At 39.9% G+C, this 15281-nt stretch overlaps 1 long non-coding RNA gene across 2 annotated transcripts; it reads left to right on the top strand.

The window, feature by feature from the left end:
• The first annotated feature begins 4639 nt into the window (after positions 1–4639).
• Positions 4640–14239, top strand: LOC136829842 (uncharacterized). 2 transcript variants are annotated; one of them, XR_010850505.1, is made up of 5 exons: positions 4640–4808; positions 10298–10443; positions 10599–10729; positions 11687–12011; positions 12477–14239. It is a non-coding gene; the product is annotated as an uncharacterized lncRNA (long non-coding RNA). The 2 variants fall into 2 exon arrangements; XR_010850504.1 differs by lacking the exon at positions 11687–12011.
• Positions 14240–15281: the final 1042 nt, after the last annotated feature.

Raw genomic sequence — 15281 nt, 5'->3', positions numbered from 1 at the left:
CACATAAATTGCAAGATATGAGGCATGCTTGTGTTTTGGCACCATCTTTTCAATGTGCAGATGGACTTCTGCAAGTGGGGTTATTGTGAAGGTGAATATTCAAGTGAAAAATACTTAAAATTTGCTTTTTTTAATTTTTATTTTTATGCCAAGTTTCTTGAATGGTGATATTTTAAACCAGGAATTTTTTATTCTGTAATGTAAACATCGCACTTTGTACTGAGTGCTGTCGTTCAACTGACTGATAATAGGGCCTTCTTCATATTACTCAAAATCGAGTTGAGATTCAAATAAAACTTTATTCATATGAATACAATTAGCAAACATATAAAGAAAAATTTAAGAATGCAAGTACTGATAAAATAACTTATCTTCTGGGTCTTGCGACCTGATACAGTCAGCCAATACACAAATAACCTAAAACTTCTTTCAGCTGTATAAACTTAGGATACATGAGATAAAGTTCTCTTTGTTAAGTTCTTTTATTACGGACGTTTTGCATTTGTGTGTATCGAGTTCCTCCCGAAGGGCACTTTATGCCGTGTTCATCTATAAGACTTCGAGGGTACTGTGAAGCCCTCGTGTTGTCGTACCCTTTTGTGCAAGTGGGTTTCGGCAGAGCTTTTCGAGGTTGCAGAATCAACCTCGTTCTCTCTGAGGCGGAAGAGCAGTTGCATGTTTTTTCTTCACTTATCAACATTCTCATTCCGGTTAATAACAATTTTGGAAGGCTCTTTTACTCAACGACTTGGAAGAAAGAGAGAAATGTTTCGACATTGTGAAGTTGTACTTTCACACGAATTTCCTCCAGGAATTTATCATCGACACTGAATTACTCTATACTGTACTGCTGACAGTCCTTTTGCTATAAACACTGAAGGGTTTTATAAGTCTTTTGCTCATGTTACTAGTCTTAAATGCCTTTATAATATATTCTCAACAATCAGTCCTTATAACATTCCATAACTTAAACACAGTAACTCATTTTTAGGACTTGCAGTATCTCCTGTAGTGGAACTTTTGTAGGGAAGATAGCGTAGTCCTCAGATCACGTTGACCAGTGTCAATCAGGAAAGTTATCTGGTGCTGTTAATCCTTACTGATGTGATGCTAGTTTGACATGCAGGACGAGCATTGTCTGGGAAACTGCTGCTTGGAAAGAAGGCCATGGCATTGTGTGGCCAGGTAGGACATTCAAGAGTTGGGCAGGAATGAGAAGTAGTAAGATTAAAGAAATGATGTTCATTGCTTTGAGTTATGGCAATTACCCATTTTTTTACTACCGTTAGGTGGAAATCAGGTACGAACGAGCGAGAATAAAAGGAAAGATGTTGGCTTACGTGAGTTGCAAAGAGTTACCTCATGTGGAGTGGTGTCCCTTGGGCCGTGAAACATGAGCAAGCGTGGTTGGGATTTCACATTCGATATTTTGCTTTGGTGATTGACAATGTCTCGGATATATGAAGAACATTTTGCAGTGCCATTATCAGTAACAAAATACATGAATCTCGGTCCACAAAAGTTTCATTTCCATAAGTTTCTTCTCACGATTAATTCTTAGCGAATTATCTAAAGGCGTAAGTGCTGTGATGTCATATTTGTGCTTATGTTCTTCAGTTGAATGTTATTTTCATTGACTAAATTCTGAGTTCCTTCAAATAATTGTAGATTTGTCCTGAGTTCTTTAAAATACTGTGTAGACTTGTCACTAGGAGAAATTCCCATGTTCGTAGAAATAAAATTGAAGGTGTTTTTTCAGTGTTTCGAAATGGCCTTATGAAAATCACATTATTTTGTTATTTTTGCACTAAGTCTTAATAAAAGATAATGAAAACGAGTATTCTTTTTATTTCGGATCCCGTCCTCTCCTGGAAAATGTGGTCGCATACTGGAATGATTGTTTACCGGAACAAATTTGGTACCACAGGGCGAAAGGAGTTCACTAAGAATGTGAGTTTGCTTTATTCTGTGGCATTCTTGGTATTTTACTATTTTGGTACCTTGAGTATTTCAGTGACAAAGCCTAGCATTTTCCCCTTGGGGGTTAGTGCATTAGTGCCCCCATGCAGTGCACTGCAGGCATTAGTTAAGGTTCCTTGCAGCAACCCTTTGGCTCCTAGCTGCAACCCCTTTCATTCCCTTTACTATACCTCCATTCATATTCTTTCTTCCATCTTGCTCTCCACCCTCTCATAACAATTGTTTCTTAGTGCAACTGCGAGGCTTTTCCTCCTGTTACACCTTTCAAACTTTTATATGTTCAATTTCAGTTTCAGTGCTAAATTCTATATATTCTATTCCCTTCAATGTCCTCACACACACACACACACACACACACAAGCCCAAAATAACTAACTTTAATCTCCCTGTATTACTTGTGTTGTACTGGTTGCCTAGATTGGATGCCCAAAATATTGAAAAGACTTGCTGCTTACAATACTGCCGATGATTGTACTCCACACAGATGGTTTAAAGTTATTTGAACCAAGATGCCCTTTGAATGTTGGTTTAAGTGTCTGAAAATTTACACCCCTCTTGTGCAATAAGATTCCAGGTGACATCAGGAGGACTGAAAATATGAAGTCTTTTGTGGAAAGACCAAATTTTCTTATTTTCCAAGTGTTATGACAGGGTGGATTTGGCAGTTAATATGGAGTCCGCCACATGACTTTGAGTTTCTCCGCACAATTGTACAAACAGCTGGATTTATGGGTTCCACAGAATGCCTCCCGTGGAGTGGGACAGGAAAAGAAGCCTACTGTCAGCAAGTGAGTAAGACTCAGTCATCATTTTTTGAACCTGCATTCCTTCTTAAGATGCCTCTACCTCTGACAGAAGAAAAAGGTCGTCATGGGTCGCCAGACACAGGTTATGCATTCCCATTGCACTGTAGGTCCTTCCGAATTTATAAATTCGGAGGGACCTATGCAACCTGCCAGTCCTCTACTATCTCCCGCTGGAGAATGACAGAAGAGTCTGTCGAAACGTCGCGGCAACAACTATATGTCATAATATTCTAACTGTATAGAATATATAAGAAAGCAGAATCCAGAGTTTTGACTTTTCCCCCATGAAATGACAAATATAGGCGAGCTGTTAGCACGCACCTCCAGTGAAGAAAAGTCCGCAATAAGGAAAATAGAAAAGTCTTCTACAAAATAAATGCAGCTGAAGCAGCAATAATATTCAATAAAACCTGTTTGAAAGAGGGTCTGCTGCCAAATTATAATAATAATATAGCTGTTTCCACGGCATTTGATTTATACAGAGTCTTGTCTATTCTTCTTCTTATTTTTTTTTCCGCAGCCTGTAGCTGGTAGATCAGATTTCCCAAGAACATACAAAGATTTCTGTTTTGTTAGTTTTATTTCCTCTGACGTTTCAAATGCTCTCTGGCGTTTATCTTCAAAGAGTGGATGAATAGCATGCAGGTTACAAGGGTACATGTGTAAGAGGTGCAAAAAAAATGAGCAGGTAAAAGAGAACTGCTGCTTTATTCAAGATCCAGGCGGTTTATATAGCGGCAGACTGGCGCCGTGCCGCGAAAGACGACGAAGATCGTGAGCGACCTGAGGTCGATAATAATTAACGATGATATACAGCGAGCGGTACACTTTACAATATAAAAACAGACAGAACTCAAATATGGATATAATCTTGATGCCTGTGAACAAAGAAATACAAATTACACAATTGACAACAGGTGAACAAATATATACACAGTTTAAATGATTGAAATCGCGTGCCCTGGCACGTAAGGCGTGACCAATTGTACAGGCGAAGAAAATGGGACGCCACCATAGAAAACTCGCTCAGCGGAGACTTAGCGAATGACACGTTCGGTGGAGACTTCACAGACGGCTCTGTAGGTGACTTTATACATATAGCAGGTGGGGGTGTACTTGACAGCTGTACACCCCCGCTTGCTATTGCTACATAGCAAGCGGGGGTGTAACCTGCATGCCATTCCTCCACTCTCTGAAGATAAACGCCAGGGAGCGTTTGAAACGTCGGAGGAAATAAAACTAACGAAACGGAAATCTATGTACGTCCTTGGGAAACCTGATCTACCAGCTACAGGTTGAGGAAAAAAAGGTAAGAAGAAGAATAGAAAAGACTCTATAAATCAATGCCGTGGAAACAGCTATGATTTTTAATGCAACTGCCTTCAGGGAAGGTCTCCTCCCAAAAATAATAATAATAATAATAATATCAAGGGAATAAAGAGGAATTGATGGCTAATATCCTACTTCTATTTGAAGATCTGTCGAAAGGAGAAATTGGAAATAGGAAGGAATTCATAATAGAGGATTTATGGCTTCAACTTCTGAATAATATAATAATAATAATGAGGAGGAGCCGTTCCAGAGGCAAATCCTTCCTAATACTACTACTATTAATACAACAACTACATTAGGACCACCCTGCCCAAAATACCATTTCGTAAGTAGGACCAACGAAGCCTGGCTTTAATTATAAGTGAGATAACTTTAAAAGGAAGAAAGAAATTAAATAAAATTAAAAAAAGAGGGAGGATGAGCCGTTCCAGAGGCAAATCCTTCCTAATACTACTACTATTAATACAACAACTACATTAGGACCACCCTGCCCAAAAATACCATTTCGTAAGTAGGGACCAACGAAGCCTAGCTTTAATTATAAGTGAGATAACTTTAAAAGGAAGAAAGAAATTAAATAAAATTAAAAAAAAGAGGGAGGATGAGCCGTTCCAGAGGCAAATCCTTCCTAATACTACTACTATTAATACAACAACTACATTAGGACCACCCTGCCCAAAATACCATTTCGTAAGTAGGACCAACGAAGCCTGGCTTTAATTATAAGTGAGATAACTTTAAAAGGAAGAAAGAAATTAAATAAAATTAAAAAAAAATAGAGAAAATGGAAAATTTGGGGTCAGTTGAAATAAGGTCAATATTCGAGGGGTCGTTTTTGACCGGAAATGATCATATTTTGAGTTTTTTTTTTCGTAATTATATGATTTTGATTATTTTTGTCAATGTAGATTATTTTTATGAATTTATTATAACCTTTTATCAATCCTACTGTAGGATGGTAGGTTAGGCTGTTTTGCTGAATAGCGTAACCTTATAAATTAACATTTTGACTTTTTTTTTCATAATTGTATAATTTTGATTATTTTTTTCAATATAGATTATTTTTATGAATTAATTATAGCATTTTATCAATCCTACTGTAGGTTAATAGGTTAGGCTGTTTTGCTGAATATCCTAACCTTATAAATTAACATTTTGACTTTTTTTTTCATAATTGTATAATTTTGATTATTTTTTTCAGTATAGATTATTTTTATGAATTTATTATAACCTTTTATCAATCCTACTGTAGGCTGGTAGGTTAGGCTGTTTTGCTGAATAGCGTAACCTTATAAATTAATATATTTTGACTTTTTTTTCATAATTGTATAATTTTGATTATTTTTTTCAATATAGATTATTTTTATTAATTAATTATAGCATTTTATCAATCCTACTGTAGGTTGGTAGGTTAGGCTGTTTTGCTGAATATCCTAACCTTATAAATTAATATATTTTGACTTTTTTTTCATAATTGTATAATTTTGATTATTTTTTTCAATATAGATTATTTTTATCAATTTATTTCAATATAGATTATTTTTATCAATTTATTATAATCTTTTATCAATCCTACTGTAGGCTGGTAGGTTAGGCTGGTTTGCTGAATAGCATAACCTTATAAATTAACATATTTTGAATTTTTGGTAATTCTAAGCCGGCTGTCTGCGTGCAGGCCCCCCTCCATAGCTAATAACGCAAAATTGTAACCAATAAACACCCCAAAAAATACCGACCTAATGTTTCTGCGGCGAACCCCCTCCCCCCCTCCATAGCTAATACGGCAAAATTGTAACCAATAAACACCCCAAAAATACCGACCCTAATGTTTCTGCGGGAGCCCCCGCCCCGCCCCTCCATAGCTAATACGGCAAAATTGTAACCAATAAACACCCCAAAAAATACCGTCCTAATGTACCCTATGGGTGTTTACTTGTTGCAATTTTGCCGTATTGGCTATGGAGGGGGTTGGGGGGGGGGCTCGCTGCGGAATGCCGGCTTAGGTAATACAAGTCGTGTAGGCTTCAAAGGTTACTTACAGTTTATTGCAGCCCGCCGACAAAATATTACTTTAAAATTACCGAATTTTTTTCATAATTGTATAATTTTGATTATTTTTTTCAATATAGATTATTTTTATGAATTTATTATATATAACCTTTTATCAATCCTACTGTAGGCTGGTAGGTTAGGCTGTTTTGCTGAATAGCCTAACCTTGTATATCAAATTTTTTATTTTTTTCGTAAATCTATCATTTTGATTATTTTTTCAATATAGATTAATTATATTAATTAATTATAGGCTTTTATGAACCCCACTATAGGATGGTAGGTTGAGCTGTTATGCTGAATGGCCTAACTCTTCAATAGGAAAAGTCTGGTTAAATTTTACTGTTGTATTTTGGGATTTTTTGTTCACTAATTTATAATTTTAATGATTTTTTCAATATAGATAATTTTTATTAAGATATCATGGGATTTTAACAACCCCAGTTCAGTAGGTTAGGCTGTTCGGTTGAAGAGCCCTACCTATTCAATAAAATGGGTTAGGCTGCCGTGGGAAAGGTCAATTTAATAACTTTCCACGTGTTATCGCATTTCGAGCGTTTATTTTGTTCGTAAATGTGCAGTTTTCGGGGCATTTTTATAACGAAGGGCCTTTATCAAGCCTCTACGCGAGGTTAGGCTTTTCCGTTAGACTAGCCGGACCTGTGGGACTGTAGCCTGGGCCAGGCTGCCTTGGAAAAGAACTCTAGAATTATAGGTAATGCCTGACGACTGACGAAGATCCAACGCATTACTGCCCTAATGCCGTTTTCCCTGCATTTTAATACATTTTTATCTATTTATTAATTTATTTTTTCTTTATAATAAGTGAGGTCTCTTCTTATAAAGCACCATAATTTTTGGAAGGTTCTTGAATTTCAAGTCAGTGGCTCCTGTGGTGGGCTTGTTCCATACGAATAGGCTTCATCATCTGAACAATAATAATAATAATAATAATAATAATAATAATAATAATAATAAAGTTCATATGGCATATATATTGTTGGGAAGCGCAAGCAAAAAGTTAGGCTGCAGGAGTGGGTTAGGCTGGAAGCGGCCAGTTGAAACTTGGTAACGAGGGGGTTCAATAGCAGCGAGCAGTGATCGGCAGGGTGCGTTCCATTCTCGCCTGCCGGTGAAGCGTCACCTTTTCTGTGAGTGAGATCAAACGTCTTCTTTTCTGTGAGCAAGGTCGGGGCAAGTTGTCCCTATTTTCTGCGCGTTTGCTGGCCTTGATTGGGTTGTCAAGTTTGTTCGGTACGCGATGGATGCTAGAACAACGAATTATTTTCTAATCTCCAGCATCGACATTCTTCTTCGACTTCAGGTTCCTTTTCGTGGCAGTAAGAACTTGGTTTGATGTTAAGGAAACGAAATGGTAGCATGTAACTTTCTCGAAAGGATCAGCCCTGTAGGGCGATGGTGCCGTCAGTGCAACTCATGCTGTGCACTGTAGGCATTACTTAAGGTTCTTTGCAGCGGCCCCTAGCTGCTGCTGCAACCCCATTCATTCCTTTTACTCTACCTCTGTTTATAATCTCTTTCTTCCTTCTTATTTTCCTCAACCCTTCCTGACAGTTGATTCATAATGCAGCTGCGAGGTTTTCCTCCTGTGAAGCCTTTCAAACCATTTGACTCTCAGCTTCAGTTTCAGCACTGACTGACTGACCATAGGTCCCAGCACTTGGCCTATGACCTAAATTCTAGATTCTATTCTATGTATTCTATTCGAAAAGATCAGGCAAGGTCCTGAGTGACCTTCCCGTGGTCTCTTTCAGTCGTCAACTGTCATCCTTTAACATTTCCCTCAAGCGATCCCATCTCCTATAGTCTAGGCCTCTAGGGCTCCGATAGATGGTCACCTTTCGTACGATAACCCAAGCTGCCTTTCTGTGCTTGTGCCGAGTTATTTGCCTTCTTTTCCTTCTTGAAATCGTCAGCTGAGAACTTTTCTGGACAGAGTCAGCAGACTTTTTAAAACCGAAAGGGACTCCAAAGGGAAATCACTCTGCAGAGATAGAAAGAGACAAGTTACAGGAAATGGTGATGAATAAATCAATGTGAGGGAATCGAAAATAAAACCAACATACCCCTGAGATTCAGGAGACGTCACCGGAAAGCAGGAATGAACTTGCTCCTTGCTCAAGCATTTGGAGAGCAGAAGATCCCACGACGGCACTGGGCAAACTATTCCACATTTGTGTTGTAGCCGAGATAAAACTCCTAGCAAAGTGAGTGGTATTAAAGCTGGTACTAGGAGATGGCACTTTTTTTAAATCCACGCTGGCAGTTTCAAGCAAGTGAATAATAATAATAATAATAAATAATAATAATACCAGTAAAACCCCCGTATTCGCATTCCCACGATTCGCGGCCTCATGCATTCGCGGGTTTCTCCGTGGAACATGTCTACCCATTATTTGCGGAAAATTCGCCCATTCGCGGTATTTTCCACTGAGAAATATTCACTAATTACTGTATTTTCATACAATTTTCATGAATAAATGCACTTTTTGTGATCAAACTATTAAAATACTCAAGTATAAGGATTTTTACAGGGTTTTTCGTGTGTTTAAACTATCAAAATGGGCAGTTCTAAGTGTTTTAGAGGGGTTTTAAGCATTCGCGGATTTTAGCTATTCGCGGGGGGGGAGTGTGGTACGCATCCCCCGCAAATACGGGGCATTTACTGTAATAATAATAATAATAATAATAATAATAATAAAGTTCTTTGACTTTCCATGAGCTCTCTCAGTGATCTGTTACAAACCATCCAAGATTGGAAGATGCAAAATATACCGGAAGATGCGTTAGCAATTCTCTGGTAGACATCAAAGGTGCCTCACACTGAGGGACCTCCTGGGCCAACCCGAACGAACTGTAAGGTCTGTAAGGTAAGGTACATTCTGAGCACTGGTCAATATCTGATCAACTGCCGTCGTAAGAGTAGCAGCTTTGTTGGTCTTGGAATTGGAATATAAAATTTAGGCCAGAGGCCAAGCACTGGTACCTACGAGGTCGTTGAGCGCTGAAAGGGAAAGTGAGAGGAATGAAAGGGTTTGAAAGGTGTAACAGGAGGAAAACCTTTTTGCAGTTGCACTATGAAACAGTTGTTAGGAGAGCGTTGAGGAAAGTAAGATGGAAGAAAGGGAATGTGGACGGAGGTCCAGTAAAAGGAACGAAAGGGGTTGCAGTTAGGGTCAAAGGACACTGCAAAGAACCTTTAAGTAATGCCTACAGTGCACTGTGTGAGGTGCACTGATAGCACTATCCCGCCCTAGTTTATCCTAAGACACGCTTCCTCTTGAAATAGTCTCATCCCACAAAAAGGCCGTCCCGGCAACAATTGTGCACTAGCCTCAACAATTTGATTTCTGGCTCGCAACAAAAGATTCCTGTATATGATCGGCACTGTTTTGTATATCTAGGAAAAATACAAATTATCTTGGAAGATTGGGTGGTTCTATTATTATTATTATTATTGTATCCAGAAGATGGAGAACCCTATTCTTATGGAACGAGCCCGCGGAGGCCAATGACTTGAAATTCAAGCTTCCAAAGAATATGATGTTCTTTAGGAAGAAGTAAGAGGAGGTCAAGTGAAATGCAAAAAGAAGAGACCTCACTTATTAAAAAGAAAAAATAAACTAACATAAAAATTTATCAAAATGCAATAAGAATAGAATTAGGGGTAGTAATGCATTGCCTCTTCCCTTGAACTTTCGAAGTTCCAATTGTACGACATCCTCGAGACTGTCCCACAGTCCGACGGTGTGAGGAATAAAGGACCTCTGGCACTGAGAAGTTCGACAGCGAGGCAAAACGTTTACTGCATATTGGCGCTTCTGCCGTTCAGCAAATCTGGCCGCTCTCGGCAGGGAAAGGGGGATTAGGGATCAATTGTGAATGTGGAAAATCTCTTTCAAAATACAACTTATGAAAAAGCGACAGACAAGAGACCATCCGTCGATGGTCCAAGTCATAACTCATAAGTTGTATTCTCGCAACTGCTCAGTTACTAACTGAAGTGCACACACTTTACAGGAAAAGTTTACCCTAGGTAAGGCAGGAGTCATAAATCTCTTAACAGACACCCCAGAACTTCATTTGTAATTTTGACGTTTCTTCTACAGATGCATGGCAGCTGAAATCGTCAAATACTTCAGAGGCCGATGACGATTAACCAACCATCTAGAAGTTGTTGTGTTGTCTAGATGTGTGGAGGATGTCAACAGGACATGTCCTGTGAGTGTTGGACTTCTGTCAAGTTATTTTTTAAGTGAGTATGGCAAAAGTAGTTATTTATTATTATTATTATTATTTAAAAAGATACAATAGATTACTACTGCATATTAATAAATAGATAAAAATGTATTAAAAATAAAGAGAATAGTATTCAGGTGGTAACGCATTGCATCTTCGCTCGAACTCCAGAAGTCCCAGTCGAACGACATCCTCAGTAGGAAGGCTGTTCCACAGTCTGGCGGTGTGAGGAATAATGGACCTCTGGAATTGAGAGTTCCACAGCGAGACATTTACTGCGTATTGGTGCTTCCGCCGTTCAGGTAAAATTGGTTATTGATACATGTCATTGGTTTACTCATTGTTTCAATAGAGGATTGAAAGGAATGTGTTTGTACGATGAAAAATCAAAGCCTTGGGTAGATACTGTCTTGCTAGGGTATAACGTGGGCAGCTGGGCATTTTGCAAGACCTTTAGCCGAAAGGGCATTTGGTCTACTGGATATTCCACCATTTATTTTTTCTTCATTTTTCTGTTCACTGATCTTCAGTATTGCGAATGGAGAAGAGAGTTATTCTTAATATTTATTCATAATTTAATTGGCTGTTCACCCTAAAGTCTGTAGTCAGACACTGATTGGCACCTTGTCACTTTGACCTAATGTCTGTCGACCAAGTTTCCAGCCATAGCGCACGCCTACGCATTTAGAGAAAATTAAGAACCTGCTACTGTAGGTGATGACGGGTAGCCTAAGGTGGGATAAGAACGCCGCATTTCTCCCACGTCATGCTCAGTGTGCTAGAATACAAATCTTCGTCTATCAGGGGACACCACCCAACTTAAGAACATTCGACTTACAAACAAACAGGATCGCAAATTGGAATTGTGTTCAGAATGCTCCCCGTTGCCACCTGTAAGTTTTGATTTGTGAGCCTGTTCTGTACATACAGTACTGTATGTACAGAGTACTGTGTTTTAGGATGAGAAAACACTCCGTACTGTGCTGACTTTATATCATACTGTACTGAAATGAAACAGTAACATGAAAACAATTCAACATTGAAACGGCCGTCAGAACAGAGCTTTGTTATCTCCACCGTGGCTGCCGTTGAAGTTTCTCTTACTGGTAAAAGTGGTCAGATCCCAGTCAGCAAAATGACCTCGTGCTAAGCGCTTCCTTTGGCCTAAATTTTATATTCCATTCCATTCCGGAGGTTCTGTTTACAGGGCTCACACACTCTGTAAGTATTGACCTCTTTGTTACTGTTCTTTTCTGCAGAGATCAGGAAAGCATGCTGTTTCTGAACTGCACGGAGGTTCTGTTACGGATCGCTTGCCCAAGGGAAGAAGTAGACCTGGTTGGGTGAAGGAAGGGAATAGACTGTTAATTCGAGATAACTTTGCATTTGTCATAGATATACACACCTGAAGTATTGTATCATAATCCCACCTCCAACCCATTCTTCACTTGTCCCTGTTGCCCTAGGGAAAGTGCACGTTAGTCGAGTGAGCGGGTGAGCTCCCCCACCCCTCACTCACCTGTCCTGAATTAACTACAGTACCTTGCAACCAAGCTTCAACAACCGGACCAGCTTTCGTCCAAGGTAATCCCACAAAAAAAAAAAGACTTCAGGTTCGCAAATCAGGAAAACCCTGTAAAGGTTTAGTCCGCATGAGGTGCACTGTAGGCATTACTTAAGGAACCTTGCAGTATCCCTTCAGCCCCTAGCTGGAACTCCTTTCATTCCTTTTACTGTACCTCCATTCATATTCTCTTTCTTCCATCTTCCTTTCCACCCTCTCCTGACAGTTGATTCATAGTGCAACTGCTTTGAGGTTTTCCTCCCGTTACACCTTTCAAACCTTTCTGCTCTCAATTTCCCTTTCAGCACTGAATGACCTCATAGGTCCCAGCACGTGGCCTTAGGCCTAAATTCTATCTTCCATTCCATTCCTTTCCTTTCAAATGGTTTTCGTTGCCCTGTGAAGTTCATTAGAAACTTTTAAATTAAGCTTTTTAATTTCTCAATTTTTGCATTATATTCTCTAATTGTACTCTCCTATTTCAGACTCTTCCTCCCCAAATGAACAATCGTTGGTTTCTTTCGTCGAGGTCACAGGAATTCCAGCAGGTTCTGGCTTGTGCGAGCTTCAGGCATAGCAGGAAGAAGTACTTACACACATACCATATCTGAAGCATTTTGGTACACACTAGGCTACGTTTGCTCAAAGCATTTTCAAAACCTGTCAGATGTCACTTGATCTTGTTATGTAAACTGGAGGGTGTTATTGTCTGTGAAGTCAAATGATAACAGGTTACTCTGTCATTACTGTAAAGTTGTGAGGAAGATAAATTATGTTCTGAATGTCAGGTTTGTGCCGTGGGCAGTGAAATGAGGCTGTACTCCCAGCAAATGTTGCTATAGTACGTAATTTACAGCACATGTTCTCAGGTATTAGTTTTTAAGCAGATTTGCGTGTGAAGTTGTGCATTTCGTATATTTTTCCAGCTGTGAACAGTCTTTCTCGTGTGTTGTTTGTGAGTGGGATAAATTCATGGAAATTTCTAAGGCGTAGAGAGCTCCTCTATGGAAGTCCCTCATGAAGGAAGATGCCTGAGTGAATGAGGAAGAAAACCTACGTCATTTAGACTGTTAGTGTTGTTTTTGTTCGAAGGACGGAACGCTAAGATGGATGCAGAACTTTCCTTGGAATATCCTGTGAAAAGTGAACTGGAAGATCCTCTGTTTGTCCCTCCAGTCAGTCACGAAAATGGGGGTTTCGTGGGCAGTGCTGCACCCACTGACGACAGGTCTTTGCCTCTGGAGCCGGTCGTGGAAATAAAAACGGAGCCAGAGTCGTACCGTGAGACGGGTGAAGAAGACGTGAAGTATTCGTGCATAATCGAACAGGCAGCGAGTGACGAAGAGCCACTCCACTGCAAGAAGGGACTGAAGAAGAAAGGAAGGAGTGGCCACGCTGCGGAAAAGTCCTTCACGTGCAGCGAGTGCGGGAAAGGGTTCACTCAGAAGAACCACATGACGGTTCACATGCGAATCCACACGGGAGAGCGGCCGTTCACTTGCAAGGAGTGCGGAAAGGCCTTCACCTGGGAGAGCAACTACAAGATCCACAAGAGGACGCACACCGAAGAGAAGCCGTACATATGCGAGGAGTGCGGCCAGGCGTTCTCCCTGAGTTATTCTCTGACGAGACACCAGAAGGTCCACAATGGGGAGAGGCCCTTCACGTGCCCCGAGTGTGGGAAAGCCTTTTCCCAGAAGAACCACATGATCGTGCACATGAGGGTCCACACCGGGGAGAAGCCCTTCTCGTGCGAGGAGTGTGGGAAGGCCTTCTCTCAGAGGGGACCTCTCACGCATCACAAGAAGACCCACACCGGAGAAAAGCCGTTCTCTTGCATGGAGTGCGGGAAGGCGTTTGCCCTGAAGAACGCCCTTGCCAGCCACATGAAGACGCACACGGGAGAGAAGCCTTTCTCGTGCTGGGAATGTGGGAAAGCCTTTTCTCATAAGGCACACCTCACGAGACATATGAACAGCCACACTTGAAAAGGGAATTTAAGAAAGACAGGAATGTTTTACAAAGCTGATGAATTGATGAGGAACGGAAACCATTGAGCCGAGACGTTGTAGAGAAATGCACCTACCTCCATCTCTCTCCTTTTCTCTCTCTCTCTCTCTCTCTCTCTCTTCTTTTTTTTCTCTTGCGCATACTACGTAATTACATCAGAAGAAGAGTTAGACAGTATTCTTAAATGCATTGTGGAAAAGCAAATCCTTTTAAGTAGCAAATTTACTGAAAAATAAAATGAAAAGGTCTTGAAAAGAAAGCGACTCCAACTAACTAGTCTCAATACGTCTGACTGAAACATTTGAACAGCGTTGAGATAAAGAACATTTTCTACAAGATTATTATTGGGAAATTGGGAGAATTCAACCGGGAAATGAATAGGTTTTGAGAGAAGCATTTTTGAAAGAGACCGTGAGCCGTTTAACCAAGTCACTCACTTACGTGGAAAAGTGACAGCAGTGTGGAAAATTTATTATTGCATTTGCCAGTGAAACTGAAAACTCAGAAGATAAAAGAACAGTCTAATGCTCTATTTCTGAGGCAGAAACTAGGGCTTGGAAAGTAGTGTTTTATTTTATTTAGCTATTCACGAATAGCTAAAATCCGCGAATACTTAAAACCCTTCTAAAAACACTTAGAACTGCCCATTTTGATAGCTTAAACCAAGAAAAACCCTGTCAAAATGCTTATACAGGCGGTCCCGGTTTACGAGGGGTTCCGTTCTTAATAGTCGTAACCGAAAATTATCACAACATCGTTGAAAATCGTTAAATCATAAGAAAACCTTACTTTAATGCTCTGGGTGCATTGAAAACGATGTAAACTGCATTATTATTGAGTTTTACATCAAAAACCCTCAAATTATGATTATTCTGCCATTTTGGGGCCATATTTCTTCCGTCGGATCGGCGACACGTCGTAACCCCGGAAATCGTGTAAGCCAGAAATAATTTCTGATGAATATATTTGAGAAGTCGTAACCTCGGACGTCGTGAAGCCGGAACCGTCAGAAACCGGGACTGCCTGTACCTGAGTATTTTAATAGTTTTATCACAAAAAGTGCATTTATTCATGAAAATTCTATGAAAATACAGTAATTAGTGAATATTTCTCAGTGAAAAATACAGCGAATGGGCGAATTTTCCGCGAAAAATGGCTAGATATGTTCCACAGAGAAACCCGCAAATGCGTGAGACCGCGAATACGGGGCGTTTTTTGTGCCGAGTGTCATCAATCAGGGAACACAGCGCTGCCTTTTACTAGGATGGTTTTCCTCAGGA

Source organism: Macrobrachium rosenbergii, chromosome 45, assembly GCF_040412425.1.
Source record: "Macrobrachium rosenbergii isolate ZJJX-2024 chromosome 45, ASM4041242v1, whole genome shotgun sequence".
Taxonomy (NCBI): domain Eukaryota; kingdom Metazoa; phylum Arthropoda; class Malacostraca; order Decapoda; family Palaemonidae; genus Macrobrachium; species Macrobrachium rosenbergii.
The sequence above is the reverse complement of the archived record's forward strand: the minus strand, read 5'-3'. Positions and strand labels throughout refer to the sequence as shown.